The sequence below is a fragment of the Populus nigra genome, chromosome 14 (genome assembly GCF_951802175.1).
Source record: "Populus nigra chromosome 14, ddPopNigr1.1, whole genome shotgun sequence".
NCBI lineage: Eukaryota > Viridiplantae > Streptophyta > Magnoliopsida > Malpighiales > Salicaceae > Populus > Populus nigra.
The window spans coordinates 9,009,479-9,021,223 of NC_084865.1; the positions used below are offsets into that span (position 1 = coordinate 9,009,479).

The window sequence follows — 11,745 nt, forward strand, 5'->3', positions numbered from 1 at the left end:
ATGTTTCTCTTGCTTCTGCTCCATTCACGTGGTGTGATAATATTAGTGCCTTATCTCTTGCCTTAAATCCAATTTTTCATGCACGATCCAAACACATTGAAGTGGATTACCATTTTGTCTGAGAAAAAATGGCCAACAAAGATATCCTTTTTCAATATGTCCCCACCTCTCTACAACCTGCAGATATATTTATTAAGGGACATACCGTTGATCGATTCTGTTTTCTTTGGGATAAACTTTCTATAACAAATCTCCCTGCCAGCTTACGGGGGAATGATAAGGATAAAGCTTAGTATAATGATAAGGATAAAGCTCAGCATGATAAGAATAAACCTCAGCATGCTGAGCCTGCCGAAAGACACTAAGATCTAGTCTTATTGTGTTTAAACTTCTATTTCTCTATTTATCCTTAGGTTCCCTTCTGTATGTAAACTCTTGTAAAGATAAATATTCTGTAACAAACTTTGGGTGTATATATATATGGCAGAGAGAACACAGGCCCTCTCAAGCATTTGCAGAAATATTTTAATTCTTTTAGACAACACACCATCTTTACAGCAAGTCCTTGCTCTCTAGCTTTCTTCAACCACTTCTACATACTCTCCATTGTAATATAAACAGCAACATCAGTTAAACTCTTACTCTCTACATCTTATTCAAACACCTCATAAGCTTTCGCAACTCTACCTTCCCTACAAAGAGCCAACACAACCGTAGCATAAGAAGCTGCCTCAAGCTTTATGCTATCCTTTTTCATCACCCTATATAATTCAATCCTATTATTCAACATTCTTCCTTTGCAGCGTATTATAAGTACATGAATTAGAACTACATCCTTTCAATTCCATCTCCTCTAACAGTGCCATCGCACCAAAAACATCCTCTTCTCTGCATATCCCATTCATCAATGAAGTATATGTAACCACATCAGCAAACTGACCCAATTCCACTATAATTTTCAAAAATTTCTTGGCTTCACTGACTCTCCCACACTTAGACAACCCAAAATTCAACATGTTATACATAACAAGATCAGGCAACACTCCTTCCTCTTTCATTTGCTTATAAATCCTAACAGCCTCAATCCCTTTACTTAACATACAGTAACCTTTCATAATTGTATTGTACATGAAAGCATCAGACTTTAGCCCACATTTCTTTAACACACCTACCAATCTATCACCCTCACAAATATTTTTGCATTACAAACATTATCAATCAATATAGTACAAGTAACAAGATCAAGCTTTATATTAAAAATATTCTTCATTTCATCAATAAAACTATAAACACTATTCAAAATCCTAATATTACATAAAGACTTAACTAGAAAATTGTAGGTTAAAATATCAGGCTTTGAATGCTTTTAAAAAAAATTCCTTTACCAATAAAACATCATAATCTACTCTCCTAACAGAACACAACGACCTAATTGCAACATCAATATCAACTTGATTAGGCTTAAACTCGTTATTAACCATAAAGTTTAAAACCTTTTGATAAGAAGATAGTGAAGAATCAGATTCTCTGCAAGATTGTGAAAGCAAAACACGGTAAGTTGATCGATTAGGGGATAAAGAAAGGAGGGTCTTGATCATGTGATCAAGGAGAGAAATGGAATCATCAAGGTGGGAATTAAAACGTAGGATTAAAGGAAAGAGTTGTGTAAATGAAGGTTGTCTAGTTGTAACACAATATCAAGTTTATTGCAAAACCATCATTGTAAAAACAACATAGGTGCATAGAATATAACTATAAAACATATCAAAAAATCTCTCATTTTGATTAGAGGGCCAAGCTTTGATGAAAGAGGATTAATCTTTGACTGAATTCTACCTTGAAACCTTATAAATACCCCTGAAAAATAAAAGCTGAGTAGCAGCAACAAGGAGAGAAAGAAGAGAGAGGAAGATAGAACAAAGGAATTCCAAGAGTTTAGGTTTAAGAGCCTAGTACAAAGATTTCCTTAACTTTAAGAGAAAGTTGCAAGCTTGGAAAAGATAAGGTAGCAACCATTGTTAGAGCTTGAAAAGTATTAAAAAACACTTTTAATCTAATAGGTGATGCCCATGAAGCACATCTCTAGCTCTCCATTGCATGCTTCAATGATGTTTTGAAATTGTTTTTGGTGATACATTGTATTAAACTTGTATTTTGATTAATGCATGAAATGTTGTTTTTCTTTGCTTAATTTTGATTTGAGTTGTTTGTTACTGTTTACTAGATGTTTAGAAAATATTTTGATGTATATTTGGTTGAAATAAAATGGTTTTTGTATTCTGTCAAATATGGTAGTAGGTGTTTGATGCTCTTTTTTTTTGGTTTATTAGTGTAATTTTTTGTTCATGAGCTTTATTTGGGTTCCAAGTTGTTTAGAGAGTCGATTTTGAGTTGAAATTTGATGTTGTTATTGGTTGCCATTGGGGCTAAAGTTTTGAAGGTGGAATCTAATGCATGATTTTGATGATTTGATCTTTTTTTTATTAGTTCTTTTAATTCAACTATGTTTGGTATTAGTAATGTGGTTTGTGAGAACCAAAAGCAGTGTGGTTTAAGGCTTGGAAGGCCATTTCTTGGGTTTAATAGTGTGCTTGGTTTTTCTAGGTTATTAGGCAATATTCTTCATGTTATTAAGAAGAACATTGCCTTAACTTTATGATTTGGATCAATTTTAGTCAATTTGTTTACACTAAACACTTCGTGATACTTGATTAGTTAATAATCTAGGGTTTATTAATATCAAGAAATGGAGTGATCTTGTTGATGCTTTCTTGAAACAATACAAGTTCAATATTGACAACACTACAGACCATAAAAACTTGATGGCGATGAAAAAGAGCAACAAGGAAATTATAAGGGAGGATGTTCATAGGTGGAAAAACAAAGCAATGCATATTATAAGCATTTGATGGGTAGCTCCACCCAATATTTTTATGATGTTATTATTACTAGGAGAATAGAACAAAGGATAAAAGGTGGTAGAATATTAAAACCTACCGAGAAGAAAGGGTTTAATAGGGGAAAACAGATGTTAATGTGAGTAATGTGGAAAGAGGATATATAAGGGTAAAAAGAATTAACAAAGCTACTAGACCCCATCTTCCCAAATATCCAATATTAACTTTGCTAAGTCTCTTTCGGTAAACCAGCCCACCAGCCCGCTAGAAAACCAAGCCGAAAATAAACCAAAAAGAGTTTATCAAATAAACTTAGAACAACTCCCGCCTTTACCTATGCCCTTAAAAGAAATGTATGCAAAATAGTTAAACATAGGTCATGTGGCCCTTCTTTTATTTTCACCACTAAAGCCTCTCTTATCAAATTGGTACAAATTAGATCTAACCTGTGAGTACCATGCCGAAAACCCTGACCATAATATTAATACTTTCTTAGCATTCAAGAGGAAGCTTTTGCAATTATTCAAAGCAGAAAAGTTAACCTGTAAAGATACCCCCAACATTAATTCCACCCCTGCCTAATCATGCTTATAGTAGTGAGGGAGTAAATATTGTGGTGTTTGGAAGAAAGAAAGAAAAGGTTTTAAGGGTAAATAAGGATATCTTATATGACATGCTAGTGTAAGTTGAGTGTTTTCTAATAAAAAATGAATTAGGTTCAAGAAAGAGTGATGATTTTTGTAGGTTCCATGAAGCAATGAAATATAACATCGATGAATGTGAAGAGTTTCACCAGAAAGGTGATACAAATGATGACTTGTGGTCTGTTACAGGTAAGAAATGAGGAAAATGATGATATCATAGGCATGATAAGTTTCTAAAGGAAGAAAGTAGAGATGTACAGGCTTCAACATATCGAGAATGGTCTATTGAATCGTGTCCCGACAAGGCCTGTTGTTACCTATAATATGAACTATAATGCATTGCCTTATAATTATAGAAATTCTCTTAATATAGAGGGTCCTGCTCCTATGTTTCAAACCAAAATTGATGGATTAACTCGAAGTGGCAGGTGTTTTACATCTGAAGAACTAGAAAGGAAATGGAAATTCAAACGTAAAGAGGTTGTAGATGCCATCAAAGATATAGAAACAAACAAACCTGTGAATGAGGAAGAAGCTGTTGAATTCCTAAAGTTGATGAAGCACAATAAGTATAGTTTGATAGAGCAACTGAAAAAAACCCTTGCAAGGATACCCCTGATACCTCTTATCCTAAGTTCTAAGTCACACCATAATGCGTAGGAAAAAGTGTTAAACGAGGCATATATGCCCCAAGACATGACCCAAAGCACTATAAAGCATCTGGTCAGAAGAATTCATGTGACAAATTACCTATATTCACTAAAAACGAGCTCGATGCCAAAGGAACAGGTTATAATAAGCCTCTATACATCATTGTGAGGTGTAAGGATTGCACCATTGGAAACGTATTGGTAGATAACAATCCAACTTTAATTGTACTCCCAAAACATGTGCTGGAAGAAATGCTAGTTTATTCAACGCATATGCTATCAAGCATCATGATAGCTAGGGCTTATGATGGTTCCTCAAGGGTGGGGACCATTGAAATAGAGTTATTCATTGGCCCGCATGTGTTTTTAGTAACCATGCAAGTGATGAACACTTATATGTCATACAACATATTATTAGGAAGTCATTAAATACACGCTACTAGCGTCATGGCATCATCCTTGCATCAATGTATGAAGTATATTGTGAATGGAACATTGGTGATAGTTAAGGCCAAAAAGACCTTGGCAATGGTGTAGAATGTGGTCGTTCTCTACATAGAAGCATAAGGGAGCAAAGATGCAAATCTCCATGTTTTGAAATTGTTAGTGCAAAATAGATGCTAGAAAACACAGTATTAAGAAAATCAATAATTTATAAAGCCACAAGAATGACAACCAAATATTTCTTAAAGTATAAACTTCATTTCTAGTATGATCCTATCTCTGGGAATCCTGAGAGGATAAGTCTGATAAGGTTGAAGACTGAAAATGATAGATTTGGGCTTGGCTTTAAGCCTGGAAAAAAAAACTATAAAAGAGCTATTGATATTCAAACCAGAAAAAATGTTGGCCAGGCTGAAAGGAAGGGAACTAGAAAAGGAAGAAATTGTCATCCCTTTGATCGAGAAGGTATCATTCCTAAGGATGCTTATGCAATGCACTATGAAGATATGAAGGATGTCCCTACCAAATACTTGGCTGTTATGGGCATCAACATATTGGAACAATATGACAACAAAGTCAAGAGCTACAATGAGAAATGAAAGGTTGTGGAAGAAGAAGAGTTTCTATAACAACTATCTGTCCATACCGTGTAAGAAACATTTGCAAAGATCTTAGTGCAAAAACTAGCAAGTAGCGAAAAATTTCAAAATTGAATGATCTAAGAGGCTGTTATAGTCCTCAAAAAGTAATTTTTTCCTTAAATTTTTGTTTATGGACCTTCATTGTACATATGAACAGGAAGAAATCGAGTTTGTTTTTTAGATTTGTAAGGTAATTAGACCTTACAGAGAATAATACTTTACGAGGTGACGTGCCCGCGCTCTACCATGGGCTTATAAAATAAATGCACTTGATAGTGTTATAATTGTGAACCAACACTAGATAAGTAATAGAAATTAAAGGTATGATGAAGCAAATATTTCATGACGGAAAAAAAGTTGTGTTGGTGATCAAAAACTTAGAGACTAAACAAAATGATTTGTAGCAATCTACAGTGTTTTATGAAGAAAGATACAGTGCTTTCGCCACATGATTTAGTTTTTCAGTTAATAAAAAGCAAAAAAATTACAAATCTAAATTCTCCACCAACTTAATATTAAAAAAAAACCAACAAAGATTATTTTGGAAGGAAAAAAACCCATGAGAAAAAACATTGCAACAATTGACAATGTTTTGTTAGGAAAACTATAACGCTTTTCCTAATAAAATAAAATAAAAAACCATTTAGAGAAATATTATAGCAATCCACAGTGTTTTGTGTTTTGTTTTTTGTGAGAAAAACTACAACGCTTTCCTCATATGATTTAGCTTTATTGTAATTATAATTCTTAACCAACTCAATATTAAAAAAAAATCGACAAAGATAATTTTGGAAAAAATCATAAAAAAATCACATGAAAAAACACTGCAACAATTCACAGTGTTTTAAAGAAAAACAATTACAAAGCTAAATTCTTAATCAGCTCAATATTAAAAAAAAAATCAACAGAGACAATTTTAGAAATAAAAATAACAAAACAAGCACCAAAAAAAGAAAAAAAATCATGTTGGAAACACTATAGCAATTCACAGTGTTTTGTAATAAAAGCTACAATGCTTTCCCACATGATTTAGCCTTATTTGTAATGACTTGTAATTGTAATTCACAAACAACTCAATATTAAAAAAATAAAATTAAAAAAGATAATTTGAAAAAAATATAACAAAAAAACCATGCGGAGAGACACTGTAGCAATCCACAATGTTTTATGAGCAAAGCTACAATGCTTTCCCCACATGATTAAGCTTTATTACAAAGTTAAATTCTAACCAACTTAATATTAAAAAAATAAAATCGATGAAGATAATTTTGAAAAAAAATATTACAAAAAAAGAAAACACAAAAGAAACTGGAAAAAAACCGTGTGAGGAAAAACTGTATCAATCTATAGTGTTTTGTGAGGAAAAACTTGTAATTGCAATTTTTAACCAGCTTAATATTTAAAAAATAAAATTGACAAAGATAATTTTTGGGAAAAACATAACAAAAACATAAAAAAAAACCATGTGGCAAAAAACACTGTAGCAATCACCAGTAATTTTTTAGGAAAGTTACAGTGCTTTCCTCACATATTGTAACTGTAATTTTTAACCAGCTCAATATTAAAAAATAAAATAACAAAAGATAATTTTGGAGAAAACCATAAAAAAAAAACCATGCAAAGAAACACTATAGCAATCAACAATGTTTTAAAGAAAAAAAATTACAAAACTAAATTCTCAATCAGCTCCATATTAAAAAAAAATTGACAAATATAATTTTGAAAAATAAAAAAAATAAAATAGAAAAACTATATGGAAAAACATCGCAGCAATCTACAATATTTTAAAGAAAAAAATTACAAAGCAAAAATTTTAATAAGGTCAATATTTAAAAAGTAAAATCAATAAAAATAATTTTGAAAAAAAAGAAAAGAAAAAATAAATGAAAAAAAAAGAAAAAATAGGAAAGTTGAAAAAAAAAGTAATTTTGAAAACAAAATTGAAAAAAAAAGAAAAAAAAGGGAAAAGTTAGAAGAAAAAAAAGAAAAAAAAAGATGAAAGCACTGTGGATTACTGGATTACTGTTGTAATTCACAGTGCTTTTAGGTGTTAGGAAATAGTGATTTCCCCACACCCTTTAGTTATACGTATAATTTTCGAGAAAAGTTACAGTGCTTTCCTCACATATTGTAACTGTAATTTTTAACCAGCTCAATATTAAAAAATAAAATAACAAAAGATAATTCCGAAGAAAACAAAAAAAAAACCTTACGGAGAAACACTGTAGCAATCAACAATATTTTTTAAAAAAATTACAAAACAAAATTCTCAATCAGCTCCATATTAAAAAAAATCTACAAATATAATTTTGAAAAATAAAAAAATAAAATAGAAAAACTATGTGGAAAAACATCGCAACAATCTATAATATTTTTTTAAAAAAATTACAAAGCAAAAATTTTAACCAGGTCAATATTTAAAAAGTAAAATCAACAAAAATAATTTTGAAAAAAACAAAACAAAAAATAAATGAAAAAAAAAATAGGAAAGTTGAAAAAAAAAATTTGAAAAAAAAAGGGGGCAAAGTTAGCAAAAAAAAAAAAAGAGGAAAGCACTGTGGATTACTGTTGTAATCCACAGTGCTTTTGGGTGTGGGGAAACGGTGATTTCCCCACACCCTTTAGTTATACGAGATGACATGCCCGCGCGCTGCTGCTGGTTTATAAAACAAATGCACTTGATAGTGTTATAATTGTGAACCAGCGCTCGATAAGTAATAGAAATTAAAGGTATGATGAAGCAAATATTTCATGATGAAAAAAAAATTGTGTTGGTGATCAAGAACTTAGAGACTGAACAAAATGATTTGTAGCAATCTACAGTGTTTTGTGAGAAAAGATACAGTGTTTTCACCACATGATTTAGCTTTTCATTTAATAAAAAGAAAAAAAATTACAAAGCTAAATTCTCTACCAACTTAATATTAAAAAAAAACAACAAAGATAATTTTGGAAGGAAAAAAACCCATGAGAAAAAACGTTGTAGCAATTGACAATGTTTTGTGAGGAAAAATATAGCGTTTTTCCCTATAAAATAAAATAAAAAACCATTTAGAGAAATATTATAACAATCCACAGTATTTTATGAGAAAAACTATAATGCTTTCCTCATATGATTACAGTGTTTTCACCACATGATTTAGCTTTTCATTTAATAAAAAGAAAAAAAATTACAAAGCTAAATTCTCTACCAACTTAATATTAAAAAAAAACAACAAAGATAATTTTGGAAGGAAAAAAACCCATGAGAAAAAACATTGTAGCAATTGACAATGTTTTGTGAGAAAAAATATAGCGTTTTTCCCTATAAAATAAAATAAAAAACCATTTAGAGAAATATTATAGCAATCCACAGTATTTTATGAGAAAAACTATAATGCTTTCCTCATATGATTACAGTGTTTTCACCACATGATTTAGCTTTTCATTTAATAAAAAGAAAAAAAATTACAAAGCTAAATTCTCTACCAACTTAATATAAAAAAAAAACAACAAAGATAATTTTGGAAGGAAAAAAACCCATGAGAAAAAACGTTGTAGCAATTGACAATGTTTTGTGAGGAAAAATATAGCGTTTTTCCCTATAAAATAAAATAAAAAACCATTTAGAGAAATATTATAGCAATCCACAGTATTTTATGAGAAAAACTATAATCCTTTCCTCATATGATTTAGCTTTATTGTAATTATAATTCTTAACCAACTCAATATTAAAAAAAAATCGACAAAGATAATTTTGAAAAAAATCATAAAAAAATCACATGGAAAAACACTGCAACAATTTACAGTGTTTTAAAGAAAAAAAATTACAAAGCTAAATTCTTAATCAGCTCAATATTAAAAAAAATCGACAGAGATAATTTTAGAAAAAAAATAACAAAACAAACAACAAAAAAAGGAAAAAAAATCATGTTGGAAACATTGTAGCAATTCACAGTGTTTTATGATGAAAGCTATAGTGCTTCCCCACATGATTTAGTCTTATTTGTAATGACTTGTAATTGTAATTCACAAACAACTCAATATTTAAAAAAAAATTGAAAAAGATAATTTGAAAAAAATTATAACAAAAAAAAAACCATGCGGAGGGATACTGTAGCAATTCATAATGTTTTATGAGTAAAGCTACAATGCTTTCCCCACATGATTAAGTTTTATTACAAAGTTAAATTTTAACCAACTCAATATTAAAAAAAAATCAACGAAGATAATTTTGGAAAAAAATATCACAAAAAAAGAAAACGCAAAAGAAACTGGAAAAAAATCGTGTGAGGAAAAACTGTATCAATCCATAGTGTTTTGTGAGGAAAAACTTGTATTTACTTGTAATTGCAATTCTTAACTAGCTTAAAATTTAAAAACATAAAATTGACAAAGATAATTTTAGGGAAAAACATAACAAAAACAGAAAAAAAAACCATGTAGGAAAAAACACTGTAGCAATCAATAGTAATTTTTGAGGAAAGTTACAGTGATTTCCTCACATATTGTAACTGTAATTTTTAACCAGCTCAATATTTTAAAGAAAAAATAAAATAAAAGAAGAAAATTTTGGAGAAAATCATAAAAAAATCATGCGGAGAAACACTGTAGCAATCAACAATGTTTTAAAGAAAAAAATTACAAAACTAAATTTTCCATCAGCTCCATATTAAAAAAAAGCAACAAATATAATTTTGAAAAATAAAAAATAAAAAAATAAAATAGAAAAATTATGTGGAAAAACCTCGCAGCAATCCACAATATTTTAAAGAAAAAAATTACAAAGCAAAAATTTTAATCAGATCAATATTTAAAAAGTAAAATCGACAAAACTAAGTTTGGAAAAAAAAGAAAAAATAAATGAAAAAAAGAAAAAATAGGAAAGTTGAAAAAAAATTGAAAAAAAAACAAAAAAGAAAAAAGTTAGAAAAAAAAAAGAAAAGCATTGTGGATTACTGTTGTAATCCATAGTGTTTTGTGTGGGGAGAACAGTGATTCCCCCGCACGGTCTAGAGTATGTTATAATGTATAATTTTTCTAAGAAATATCAAGTAATTTATTAGCTAAGTTTTTAAGCAATCTCAAATAATTTTTTTTGCATGTTTGAAATACATGTTACATGTTGGTTAATTTAGATTATAAGTAACTTCGTTCGCAGCAGACTTCAATTCAAGTAGATGGGACTTTATATTATTGGTTTTTGTACTCGTACCAGTTTGCCGACAACTAAAGAAAAAATTATCGTAGTTGTGTGAATACTATCATGATGATACTTGATCATAGAAGAGAACATCTTGTTTTTTATTTTCACATACTTGCGTTTTGTAACAAGTTAGTGCATGCATGACTATGTTTCTTCTGTCGAACCAGTTATATATCTTATAGAAATTAACAGCATATACGAAACCCAGCTGTGTTCTTAGAGGAGAAAGAAAGAGAGATAGAAAACAACTTCAAAGACGCCAATTGGTATTAATTAACTATTAAAAACAGCCGATGAAACACAAATCAATACAATATGTTTCAATGGAAGCCAGATGGGAAAGACTCATTTCAGTCTTGGTCATAATTAAATGCAACGATTAGGAGGTGGAGCAATGTTGGACTAATTTTTTATGTCCATTTTTCAAAGTTTATCTTATCTGATTGCTTGTATCTTCACTGTTTCTTCGATGAGTGGAGGTCTGTAGATACTTCATAATCTCTCAAGAAAGATCACTTTGGTGAAATATTGCAGGTTCAAAGCTTACCCAAGTGTATCCGTTGTTGGCAGCAATAAGGAACAATAGCTATGTAACCATAGGAATATAAAAATTATATACTTAACTATTTATTGCCTCTGAAAGTACCGAAAGGAAACATTTGAAACATCATGCTCAGATTACTTAATATGAAAAGCCAAAATGTAGTGGAGGCAGCTCATGCATGCAATATTATAGCTTTAATATTGTTAGCCTGCCTGCATACGTTTCCACATTCTCAACTTTCCTTCTTTGCAGTTGTAGGATTGATTTCTCCTTTTATGATTGATATCTATGCAAATTAGAGAACAGTCACTGTAAATTAATCATTTTTTGCTTCAGATATTGATGTCAAAATACGTTCTCTTATGTCATTCGATTGATGAAACTTTTTTTCTTTTTGTTTAATTAGAGATCTAATAGTTCTTGTGTTATATAATGCTCTGAGTTGAATTGAGAATTTTTCGAGTGATCTGAGATCAAATGTCATTCAAAAGAGTTTTCACTTTTGACAACCCAACTATTGAACGAAAAAAATATATTTTTGAGGCATTGGCTTGCACCTCAACAGGCAATACTTTTTGTTCTTCATCCCAATTGGATTCGTCAAGACTTTAGCAGAAAAGTAAATTAGAAAAAACAAAGATCGAGCTTCCTTAATCAATCTGTTTGTTTGTACAATCAGCAATAATATCCATGTCACTGAATACAACAAAGCTATCTCTTTTTTGGTTTCTTGCATGTGT

The 11,745-nt window shown here is 30.2% G+C and overlaps 1 pseudogene; it reads right to left on the reverse strand.

The window, feature by feature from the left end:
* Window positions 1-240: 240 nt before the first annotated feature.
* On the reverse strand, window positions 241-3,356 carry LOC133672547 (pentatricopeptide repeat-containing protein At2g17670-like; annotated as a pseudogene).
* Window positions 3,357-11,745: the final 8,389 nt, after the last annotated feature.